Here is a 13498-nt window from a genome sequence, read left to right as displayed (position 1 = left end):
CCAGCATTAGTTGGCGCCGGACCAGATCAAAACGGACGACTTTGGGATGCAATGTAGGTGCAGCCTTAGTCTGCGCAGACAGTTTTTTGTATGCTTGCTGACATGTGCAGTTTTTATACACTGCCCAAGAATGGGTGGATATCTTGAAGAAGTGAGGCCAAAAGACTCTATTTTTTGTCAGTGTCATGTCATCAGAAGATTTTGCATGCTCCAATGATGAGTTATGTGTTTAGTCAGAAGAATGTAAGCTTCAGCCCAGTGAAAAATAGATATAGGACATGAGATCTACTTAGTGTTTATTTTAGCTGGCATTAATTAGAGGCTCCACTAATAATGTAGATTCCTTAATCCACAACTCCTGTGGATATAGTTAGTTTGTAGTCATTTATTGTGTAGGTGGCATGTCAGTGGCATCATATCTATTTCTGAGATTATCTTTTAGATTTATAAATAATAATAAACACCTTGAGTATTCTTGGTTTATAAATGTTCTGTCCATAAATGCCATGACATAGATGAACTGAAAGACTGAAGCATATTGCTACTCCTGTAAGTCAGCATTGCCACCTTCACCATAGGCTACAACAGTAGTATGCATATCAGTCTACCAAGACTCACCACAATAACCCATGCAACTGCTACTGCCAAATAGACCCACCTTCAGATGAGGCTGCTGCTTTTATTATAATGGCCAATGATGTCATTCCCATGGAGTCAAACAAGCACTATGTCAGAATTACATTGTGTCTGATGACTGAAATTAAGTATTATGTAACCTTATCTCATGTTCATGGCTAATAATGCAGATAGTTTAGCGTATCCAAAAACAATGAGAATCCCTCATAAAGTCCCAGTTCAGTTTGTGTGCAAATTTGAGTTGTATAATGTTTCGACCAAACCGTGTTGAAAGGGGTGGAATGGGCTAGAATCATAGATAACAAAAATCACTACAGAAATGTCAAAATAAAATCTGATAGAATGTTATCATGATATACATCAAATGATTCTATTTGATCAGAACATTACAACACTACTGTATTTCATCTAGGCAGAGTATTATGATAGTTGTTTGCATTTTTCATCTATGTTTTAATTAATTAAAATTAATTTTAAGTGAAAGTTGTTGTCAGAATAATATTTTGGAATATTTCTCAGGATTCTGAACTTTGGTCACTTCTTTTCGTAACACATTTTAATAAGCTACCACTACAGTGCCATAAAGCTTGAATACTGTTTTATTTGCCAAATAAATCAATTTGATAGCACAGACTCAGGGTAGGAAATGAATAATGAAACAAATAATGTCTTATAGAGAAGCAGCTTCTGGTCCATAGGTAACAAATTGCAGAGGGGGCCAAGAGGATTGGTGCCTGTGGAGAGAGTCTCCTATCTGAGTAAGGCAGAACATTCGCAATGAAATGCCTCAAAGTCACATATACTGGTGGCTGTGCCAACATGGCTCTCTCAGCACATAGGAAGCAAAGCTTTAACCCAGAGGCTCACAACCCCTTGGTTTTTCCATCTTTGGTCAAACTATGAATTGAAAATCATGTACGGATAAATGGAGGTGAGCAGTTTGTGCAGTTCTTGGTACTCTCCAGACTGACAATCTTTTGCTGCAATGAAGTCACATTTTTCCTATAAAAAGACTGAGGATAGATTTGGAGATGTTGTTGTAATAGAGAAAATGAGAAATGGATCACTGTTGATCAAAACTTTGAGTGTTAACCAATCACAGGCGCTTCAGGTCTGTTACAAGCTCAGGAATATACCAGTTAACATGTCTCCTTACACCACATTCAACAGGAACCAAGGTGTCACCTTCGACTGGGATCTAATGATACAAAGAGATGAAGAATGGCAGCATGGACTCCATTTTATTGGTTGCATTCAGAGAGGGCCTAAGGATAATAGGATGGACTCTGGAGCTTTCATCCTAGTCTTCAAAGGAAATGTTTTATCTGAGAAACTTATGTCCACAGTTTATAAGTGTGACATCAAGCCCTATTTCGCTCCTCCTATGAGGTGTTTTAGGTGCCATAGGTTTTGACACTCATCCTCTCACTGTAGTAATGAGACTACTTGTTTAGTATGTGGAAGACAACCCATAAGGGCAGCCCTTGCAAACAGCTCCCTACATGTGTCAACTGTCCACTCCCCTCATTCACCAACACGTTCACTTTTCAAGTGGGATAAGAATTTGCAGGAATATGAAATGCTTGATAGACTGTCTAACTGAGATATTAAGAAAAAGTATGAATGACTCCACCCAATTAATATGATGTCAAACTCTACAGAGAATGTAGGTATAACACGACACTGTAGCAAACTAATTCATGCTCCCATTTCCCCTCCACTTCCCCAGATCTCAATCTGACATTCATTCAATGACCAAACTCCGTCAGTTAATTCCTACTTACTCTGTAATTACTGTGGTACTTCAGGAGACATGTTTCTCAGAAACCTAACTCCCTACAATTAAAAACTACAGATCATACCGTAAAAATTGTGTTAATGTCGAGAGGACATCTGGAAGATTCTGCACACTCATATGCACTGTCCTTTAGTGAGCAGGTGCTACAAACCCCTGTATTATACGTTTTGGCTGTTTGTGTCAACCTGTCAGTTAGGATGACAGTATATAACATCTGTCTACCCCAAATAGATCAATACCGTATTGAGTTGGTGGAAATAGTAGCTAGTCGAACAGCTGCTTCCACCCCTCCCCCTCCTACTATAAGATTTCAGTGCCCACAATTCTCTGTGGGGCAATGAAACCACATCTAGCATGGGCCATGTAATAGGCCAATTAATTTCAAAACTGAAAGTCTGCCTCCTTAACACTGGAGCTGCAACTTATCAGTATGATTCATGGAACATACTCAATCACAGATGATACAGTTTGCACCCCAAGCATTTCATCCTTGCACCATCCATGTCGACCTCTGTAACAATAACCACTTTCTTATTACTTTCTCTTTCTGAAACAATCAGCCAATGGAACATGTACCATGAATGTGACTTTAATAACCCGACTGGCAAGCTTTCACCTTCAAAGAAACTTCTGAAACCAGTAAAGAGAATGATATCAAAGCAGTAGTACAAGATACTATTCATCATATTCTCAAGGCTATTCCCACTGGAAACCTGTGCCATAGTTGTCAGAAGAAATAGTCACAGCTGTTAAAAGAAAGTCAAAAGGCACTCTAAAAGCACAAACGCTATCCTTCTGTGGAACATTTAGTAGCATTCAAGGGACTTTGAGTGAAGTCATGGGTTTTAATGATGAAAAGAAAGCAAGAGTTCTGGGAAAAGTGCATCTCATCTATGAGAGCCTATGCCTCCTAGTCTTAAATACTTTCATCTACACTCCTGGAAATTGAAATAAGAACACCGTGAATTCATTGTCCCAGGAAGGGGAAACTTTATTGACACATTCCTGGGGTCAGATACATCACATGATCACACTGACAGAACCACAGGCACATAGACACAGGCAACAGAGCATGCACAATGTCGGCACTAGTACAGTGTATATCCACCTTTCGCAGCAATGCAGGCTGCTATTCTCCCATGGAGACGATCGTAGAGATGCTGGATGTAGTCCTGTGGAACGGCTTGCCATGCCATTTCCACCTGGCGCCTCAGTTGGACCAGCGTTCGTGCTGGACGTGCAGACCGCGTGAGACGACGCTTCATCCAGTCCCAAACATGCTCAATGGGGGACAGATCCGGAGATCTTGCTGGCCAGGGTAGCTGACTTACACCTTCTAGAGCACGTTGGGTGGCACGGAATACATGCGGACGTGCATTGTCCTGTTGGAACAGCAAGTTCCCTTGCCGGTCTAGGAATGGTAGAATGATGGGTTCGATGACGGTTTGGATGTACCGTGCACTATTCAGTGTCCCCTCGACGATCACCAGTGGTGTACGGCCAGTGTAGGAGATCGCTCCCCACACCATGATGCCGGGTGTTGGCCCTGTGTGCCTCGGTCGTATGCAGTCCTGATTGTGGCGCTCACCTGCACGGCGCCAAACACGCATACGACCATCATTGGCACCAAGGCAGAAGCGACTCTCATCGCTGAAGATGACACATCTCCATTCGTCCCTCCATTCACGCCTGTCGCGACACCACTGGAGGCGGGCTGCACGATGTTGGAGCGTGAGCGGAAGACAGCCTAACGGTGTGCGGGACCGTAGCCCAGCTTCATGGAGACGGTTGCGAATGGTCCTCGCCGATACCCCAGGAGCAACAGTGTCCCTAATTTGCTGGGAAATGGCGGTGCGGTCCCCTACGGCACTGCGTAGGATCCTACAGTCTTGGCGTGCATCCGTGCGTCACTGCGGTCCGGTCCTAGGTCGACGGGCACGTGCACCTTCCGCCGACCACTGGCGACAACATCGATGTACTGTGGAGACCTCAAGCCCCACGTATTCAGCAATTCGGCGGTACGTCCACCTGGCCTCCCGCATGCCCACTATACGCCCTCGCTCAAAGTCCATCAACTGCACATACGGTTCACGTCCACGCTGTCGCGGCATGCTACCAGTGTTAAAGACTGCGATGGAGCTCCGTATGCCACGGCAAACTGGCTGACACTGACGGCTGCGGTGCACAAATGCTGCGCAGCTAGCGCCATTCGACGGCCAACACCGCGGTTCTTGGTGTGTCCGCTGTGCCGTGCGTGTGATCATTGCTTGTACAGCCCTCTCGCAGTGTCCGGAGCAAGTATGGTGGGTCTGACACACCGGTGTCAATGTGTTCTTTTTTCCATTTCCAGGAGCGTACATACAAACATACTCCTTCAACCACCAAAAGGTGTATGGTAGAGGGTATCATGTACCTCTAACAGTCAGAATGTGTTGCGAAATGCATGCCTTCAAGGCAGCTAAGTTTCCAATCGGAACACTGAACACAACATCTTTCAGATAGCCCCACAGCCAGAAGCCACACGGATTAAGTGCAGGTGATTGCAATAGCCTGCCTGTAGGGAAATGGTGGCTGATAACTGCTATTAGCCTAGTTTTCTCTCCCCTTTCCTGTTGAGGTGGAGTCTATGTCTAGTATAGTCACACCTGCTGACAGAGTCAACAGGTATCACACTGATATGAGACCCCATACTTGATTCAAGCAGCTGTTCCACCTCTAAATTAACTCTCCTAACAGAAGAGTTTAAATGAGGCTGGTCTTGGCACCTCAGAATTGATACAAGCCCAACACCTGTATGTCTTGTTGCTTGACACAGTCAAGCAACACACCATTAATACGGTATTCGAACATTACAGGATTATTTTTCCTACTCCTCTATACTAACTTACATTTTTTACCATTTAAAGCAAGCTAAAATTCATCATAGCAAATAGAAGTTCTGTTTAACTCATCATGTGTTGTTCTACAGTCACTCAATGATGACACTTTACACTATACTACAGCTTCCTCAGCAAACAGTCACAGATTGCTGTTCGCTGGTCAGACCATGTATGTATTCAGAGAACAAAATTGGTCCTATCGCACTTCCCTAGCACACTCCACATGATGAATGTTCATACTGGGTTCAATTACTTAAGAAGTCTTCATGTCACTAACATATCTAGGAACCTATTTTGTATGGTCGGACTTTTATGAACAGTATGCAGTGCAGCACTATGTCAAATACTTTCTGGAAATAGAGGAATATGGAATGTGCCTGTTCCCCTTATGTGTGGTTCACAGGATACAGTGCAAGAAAAGGGTGAGCTGAGTTTCACATGAGTGATGCCCTCTAAATCCATGGTGATTTGTGCACAGAGCTTTTCTGTCGCAAGGAAACTTATTGTATTCATACTTACAATATGTTCAAGAATTCGAAAGCATATCAATGTTAAGGATATGACTCTATAATAATGTGGGTTCATTCTTATACCCTTCTTACATACAGAACTAACCTCCCTCTCATTTCTAGTCATCCACGGTTCACAAAGGCTACTGGCACATCTCCCTCAATGGCAACATATGCATTGATCCCACAGTCATTGCTGAATGTTTGAAGTACACTTGACCAAACAATCCACATGCAGTACCTACCACCATTAATTTCCTGACCTGAAAATGCCTGGTGGAGTGAAACTACTTATCCTTCAGTGCACAAGGCCTTGAGTCATACAATGTTCCCCTTTCATGCATGGGAGTTCCGCAGTGTCGCAACACAGCCCCTGACCCATATAAAACCGATAATCAGATGCTCAAAAACCTTGGAAACAACATCATAAAACAAATCTTGGGTTTTTCAACCACATTTGGTGGGAAGGGGAGTCCCCAACCCCCTCCTCTCTTCCTCAAGGAGGGAGGGTATTATTATTTCTATGCTGAAACCAGGAAAAGACCCCCAAATTATGATTAATTACTGACCAATTTCTCTAACAAATAGGCTGTGTGAATTATTCAAAAGAATGATAAACTGACAACTGTCTTTATGTCTGGATGCCTGAATGACAGAGAAGATTTACCACAAATTTCAAAGTGGCTTTTGGGCATTCTGGTCCACAATAGACCAACTAATTCATCTGGAATCTGCAATATGTAATGCTTTTTTGCATTGTCAACACCTGACCACTATGTTCTTTTACCTGCAGAAGGTGTACGATACCACCTGGTGAGATCACATCCTGTCTGCTCTGCATGAATGAGGCTTCCAAAACTGCTTATCCATTTTTATTCAGTATTTTCTATTCCACTGATAGTTCCAGTCCTCTGCAACCATTACGTATAAGAAACTGCAGTCCCTCTGGGATCGGTTCTGAGAGTAATCCTCTTCACTATCTCAATAAATGGTACTGTGAATGCAGTGGGACTCACGACATCAATGACAGAGTTTGTGGAAAATGTTTCTCAGTGTTACAGCTCTACATTATTGTGCATCACAGAGTGCCAACTTCAAGGGGGTATAAGGGCAGTACATAACAGGGCTCTGAATAATGGATATCAGTTGTCTCCCATGAAAACATGTGTCATGCAGTTTTGTACACTCATGATTGCGCATCTCCACCCAGAACAAGATCTTGGTAACCATTTACTTGAAGTCATTGAAACTTTCAAATTTTTAGCTCTTTTATTTGACAAGTTAACATAGTTACAATATGTATGGCAGGTCAAGGCAAACTTCACGAGGAACTTAATATCCCTACATTTCTCAGTAGCAACTCCTGGGATGCAGACCACAAGATTCATCTGCGATTCTACAAAGCTTTGATTTTATCTTGCTTGGACTATGGATGTGTTGCTTACGGGTAGGCAGCACCATCAGTATGGATCTTGTTAGACACTGTCCAGGAAAGTAGTGTGTGGATGGCAACTGGACCTTTCCATATGAGCTCTGTATACAGCCTCATGGTTGAATCTGTCATCCTACCTTTACGGGTCAGATGCTAGCAACTCTTAGCAAACTGTGCAGTCACTAGCTGTCAGATATTTGCCTATACATACCTCTAAATTCTGTTTCCCAACCCACAGTTTGTACTGTTTACGAATAACCCAAAAATTGGTATATCAGCTGGGATACAACTGGAACCTTTATGCAGAGACCTCCAACTGCCCCCTATTGTCATGTATACAGTACTCCCTCTCATCACCCCCTATCCTGTGTACCCTGTCCCATGACTAAGATTGGCATTTGTGGACCTAAGGAAAATACTGATACCCCCCCCCCCCCCCCCCCAATCTCAGATGCCTATTCCATTCAGTTCTCTGCAACAACCCAAATTCAACAAACATCTACATGAATGGATCAAAAGTCAATCATAGTGTAGGTTATGTTTTTACGATCAGAAAGTGGCACAAAGGCATGCACTATATCATGGGCCCTGCTGTACATATAACTCACACCACAAAGGAACTTTGGTTAGTGGTGACCCCATGAGCTACTTACAAATCATATCTGGGACCAATGACCACGTAGGTTGGTCCCTTTACAAATCAAACCAAACCAAAAAAACCAAGGCATATCTCAGTGTTACTCCAGAAACCTTTTGGGCAATATCAACCAAGACCTATTAGTTGACCTCCACAGCTACGCAATGACAGTAACATTGATATGGACACCAAGCTGCATTGGTATTCTAGACAATGAACTCACTGACAAATTAGGTAAAGAAGCAACCACAAGAGACAAACTTGAACCTGGAGTACCAGGTAAAAACCTACGATGGCAAATGCAACATCAGATTCTGAAAACCTGGGTTGCAGAATCACAAGCTACCTGCCCTAAGCAAGATGAAACCAATCAAGGGGACCACCAAGGGATGGAGTACTTCTCTCCAAGGCTCTTTGAAAGACGTCATCGTACTGTGGCAACTGTGTATTGACTGCTCCAGGCTTATCCACGAGTTCCTTTTGTGTCAAGCTCAATGTATCGCTTCCATCTCATGATAGCCATGCTGGTTATTCTGAGACAAGACCTCAATCTATCTACTTCCCTGCCACAAGTACTTGCAGACGATGTGATAGCAGATAGCAAATTCCTGAGGGAATGTTGGTTTTATTATAAAATGTAATGCATCTAAATATTTGGTGTCCAGATGTGAGTGAGAGGGGAAGTGTCTCTCACTGCAACATGTGCCCTGAATGGCCTCCAACTGCATTCTTCCCCTGCATTGTTATACATTTTTTAATTTTTTGTGTATGTATTTTATTTAATTGACTCTCTAGTTTATAAAGTTTTCATTTTCTCACCCACTTTTCGTAGTACTGACTATGATGACCCTTCATGGGGTATCCTTCAGTGATCAGCTACACATTTTAGCTTCCTGAATTTTATCTCACATTCTACCATCTGACTTAGGTTAGTGTGATGTGAATTTTCAACCATTTTGACAAGATCACAAACCTCGATGTCATTTCTCCTGTTCTCCTTCCAAATAATTTCATGTGAATTCCCAGTATAATGCAGAACTGATAATCAAGGTGTTTAGTTCTGTTAAAATCATAATCACAACCATTATCATTAAAGCTTTCTGATTGTCAAATGGGCCTTCATTTTCCTTGAACAAGAAGCCCCATCATCAATTTACACCTTGCGACTGTAGTACAGCTTCATACAGAAGATATGGACCACTTCTCTTTGCTCTTGTCTTTGACTTCATATGTGATCTCTGACAACGATAAAGGATATGATGCGGCCCAAAGTAGTGCTTTAATAACTTCTCTGATAGTTGCACTTCCAGCAGTAGTGTAAAAATCCATCTCAACTCTCCCAGGCTGTATGTTACTGGCTGTTGCTTGGTGTTATAGTGCTCTCAGTCTTCCTCCTAGGTGTCCAGAGTTTGTATGCCAGCCACCTGTCTTGCTTCTTCAGTCGTGGTGATTAGGTGTCCATATAGTCATCCTGATATCGTTGAGTTGAAACGGGAACAATGTATGCATTACTGCATCAGCCTTGCAACTGTGGAGCAGAAAGAACAGTGTGAAGTCTGCAGTGTCTTGCTTCACCATGTTGTATTAGTCTGCCACAACAGGCAGTATTGTATGCCCAGCCTCGGCATTCAAAATCAGTGTATATCAAGAGCATATCTGCCAATATCTTATTAAAGCATTCTGTGGTGGCACTCATCTTGTGTATGTTAGGCAACTGTTATTCTATGGGTGATATTGAAGTGTCAAATTACTTCTGATACTAGTCCAACTGCAAAAATTTTCCATGCTCAGTGATCATCACATGGGGTTATCTGTGCTTCAAAATGATGTCTTCTACAAGAAACTTTGCAATTTCCAGAGCCTCGTCAGCTGGCACAGCCTTAGTGACAACACAGTTGGTGAGGTAGTCAGTTGAAACCATTATCCATCATTCCCATTAGTTGCGTTGGGGAACCTCCCCAAAAGATTGATTCCAGTTCAGTGGAATGACACTGCTTCAGGCAAGATTGGTACCACATACCATGGTGATAACTGTGGCACATGCTTCCATCATTGCCACTCCTTACTGTCACTCACACAGTGTCTTTAGTGTCTAACAGATCAGTAGAGACCTGACTAGTGATACCTGTACTGTGTCTGCTTAGTGTCTTCAGGAATCCCAGGTGACCAGATGTCGGAGCACCATGCGTATACTTGGACATAGAATAGCTGGGATAATGAGCAACTATTTCCATCCCATTGGCTCACAGCTCCTCTTATACAATGGTCTATTTCACAACTGAAATTCTTCTTTCATTGGTTCCTCCTTCTTCAATGGTTCCCCAATTTTTGTTAGTACTAGATCTTCCCCCTGTTCAGTGGCAATGTCATTTACTGCAATGATCACACAGATATCATTCACGCTGCTGCATTCTGACAAAGGATTCCTTGAAAGGCAGTTGGCATCCTTGTGTTTGCATCCACTTTTGTATAGCACTGTTATGTTGTACTTCCAAATCCTAAGTGCCCATCCGGCTAGTCCTGGTGGATCCTTCAGGCTCATCAGCCAGCAGAAAGAATGGTGGTTCATCATAAAATGAATTGTTCACCAAATAAATACAGCCAAAACTTGTTTTAAACAGGTGCAAGGCACTCAATCTCAGCTTCAGAGTAGTTCATCATGGACTTGGAGAGTACTGTGGAAGAATAAGTTATCACCTTTTCTATACCTTCCTGAATTTTCAGTAGAACTGCCACCTATACCATAAACGCTAGTCTTTGTGTGAATTTTAGTCTCAACATACAATGATATGATTGGAGAAGATGTTAGTGTCTCCTTGAGGGTGAGAAAAGATCTTTCTTCTACCTCTTTCATTTGAGGGAGAGAACTCATGGCAAGCGGATGCTCTGCTGCTGGCTGCTGTTCTTTGGACACGCTACACTTGCTGTAGTGGAGCAAAATTCTTCATGTCCACTGTGTATACACAGTGCAGCAGAACTGCTGTGTGCGGAAGCACATCATTTGCGTGTGCGCAGCAAATATATTGTGGTGGTACCTAGGTGTGGTCCCTTTGTGGCGCAGCTCTTACCAGTCTACTGGCAGCAGGGGGCTGCGGGGGCTGTGCTGCTCTTGTTTTGAGTTGTCTGATCTGCCACCAATGTGTCCCAGTCAGAAACTGCCACAGGGCATCCTTCCTGCTCCTCCAAGAGTAGGGAAATTCCTTCACCAGTGCTCATGGTACTATCCAGAAACCAGCGTGTAGTTTATGCTAGGGCTGGCGCTGTTCAGGGAGACCTAACGGTGCACACAAATGAACATCCAGCGTCCGTTGGCAGTGTCAGTCTGACTCCAGAAACCGATACTGACACAGTGGGTAAACCAAAAGTCCCAGTCTGCTCTGGTGTCCAGTCTCTAGGCTCCTACAGACATTTCTCCACAAACATTACAAAGGTAAAAACGCGAAAACAGACATCCACTTGCCCCACCACCACAGCCCTCCCCACCCCAGGGCACAGAGGCTGCTACCAGACAGCCACAGTCTTCTCCCAGCCCTCAACCAGCCATGTTCCTTGACGAACTGAGAGAGCTGCAGTAACTGTTTTCAGGATTCAGCATTGTGACCCTCTTTAACACCTTTAAGGACACTGCAACGGCATTTTTTGCATTCTCGTCAATATGGTACCCAGTTCTACCACTATAAAGATGAAAGATCCGCGATTTGGAATGTCAGAACTGTGTAGTAAGTAGTGGCAGGAACACCACCACAAAATTATGCAACACTAACACTCCATACCATCGACTCTCAGAGATAGATTTTAACCGTGTTCAACCTAATGGTAAAGTATCAAACTATTTTTCTCTGAATCACACAGTTTGTGGGAAAAGTAGTGAGAATAATTACTTTTTGAAACCTTTAGTCATACAAAGCCTGTTATAACAATAAACTGTTTCGCTTAATAAAATGGCCATCAGCCCAAATTTGGCGCAGTGTCTACACAAAAAGATGAAGTCAATTTTCGACACTGAATAAATAACTACTTTCACTTACTACGTAATTTAAACACAACCACTTAATTTCCATTTAATATGGTCACTTGGCAGTAAGTACTATTAATTCCACTTTCTGTTACTTATGGAATTTATCACTATACTTCAGTAATTATTTAAAGAAGACACACATATGTTTCAACAAAGATACAAAAAAATATTAAACTTATAGCTATCATTCATATGGCCAAAACTATTATTTAACATGACTAAATTTCATTTCTTTACAACTGTTATTTGTTAATGTTTTACTAACACCAATATTTGTCTGCCTTTCTTTGACATGGAGAAGCAACATGAATAATTACTGTTAAGATTGTTGCAGTTAAACAATTGTGTTACTTTACTTGCAGAAATCCTATTGAAAACTTTTCCTCAAGGTCACGCAAAGCGGTGGCCCTTAAACTGATACATGCAAACTTTAGTATTTAATAATGATTTACAGAATTTACTACCAAAACAGTACTATTTCCAGTAATTTACTATTATTCAAGCTTCAATAAACATCAGGATACTAAGAATAAATTCATTTAGGTAAGGACCCTACTGAGGTAAATGAAATAGGAAAATTATGGTTAAACACAAAGGTACATTTAACACTTATAATCCACTGATTGAAGATGGATGGTTCATACACTTCTAAATTAAGTACTTTGCCTGTTACAGATGTCAAAGGTGACGTGAGGCGGTGCTGCATAGTAACAATGTGCAGGTACGGCTCTTGATGTAAATATCTCTGTCTTCCTCTTGGTGGCGATGATAAAACTGCAAATTTCTGAGCTATTAATTTATTGCCATACTGCGCCAATCATGTAGAACATGTCCGAGGCCAAAATCCAGTCATGCAGGTAAATTTGGGGCCTCTAGTGCTTGACCAACGTTATGTGTGTTACCACTTGCATGGCAGCTACCGACTGACTGAGCCCCTTGCATGCCAATTCTCACTCACACGTCCCACCACATTTTCCATTACACCACAGAACGGAGTTCTGTTCTACCTATGATCTCTACAACCTTTCAATTTACACTTCTGCTTACAAAAACCCTAAGTATGAACCATCTACAATTGCATGACAGCATATACATACAAAATTGACATAATTAATTACAGTTATACTTGAGATATTACATAATTATTTACAAAATATGTTTTAATACATTTATTCCACATACGTCAAAGAGGTTATTTTAAACAGATAAACTACACTTAACAAAAGCTTACTCTCATTATAGTATTTGCTTAATTTTTCAAAATTATTACAGAACAAAAAAATTTTAAAATATATTCATTAATGACAGTATTATATTTACAATAGCATTACAAGACCTTGGCAAAGCTTTGAGCTGCACCTGATACCCTGACAAAATTCATGATTATTGCTGAAGGAGCAATAGCATTAATGACATGCTTTGATGGATCTCCCCAGGTACACAAGAATAAAAATCACAACATGGAATGCCAACAGTGTTAAAACCAGCAAAATCCTTTTGTGAGACTGTCTGGACCGACATGCCATCAATATTATGTGTGTGACGGAAATGCACCTGAAGCCTGACAACCAATTTGCTGTCAGAAACTA

The sequence above is a fragment of the Schistocerca serialis genome, chromosome 3, assembly GCF_023864345.2.
Source record: "Schistocerca serialis cubense isolate TAMUIC-IGC-003099 chromosome 3, iqSchSeri2.2, whole genome shotgun sequence".
Taxonomy (NCBI): domain Eukaryota; kingdom Metazoa; phylum Arthropoda; class Insecta; order Orthoptera; family Acrididae; genus Schistocerca; species Schistocerca serialis.
Note: the sequence above shows the minus strand (reverse complement) of the source record.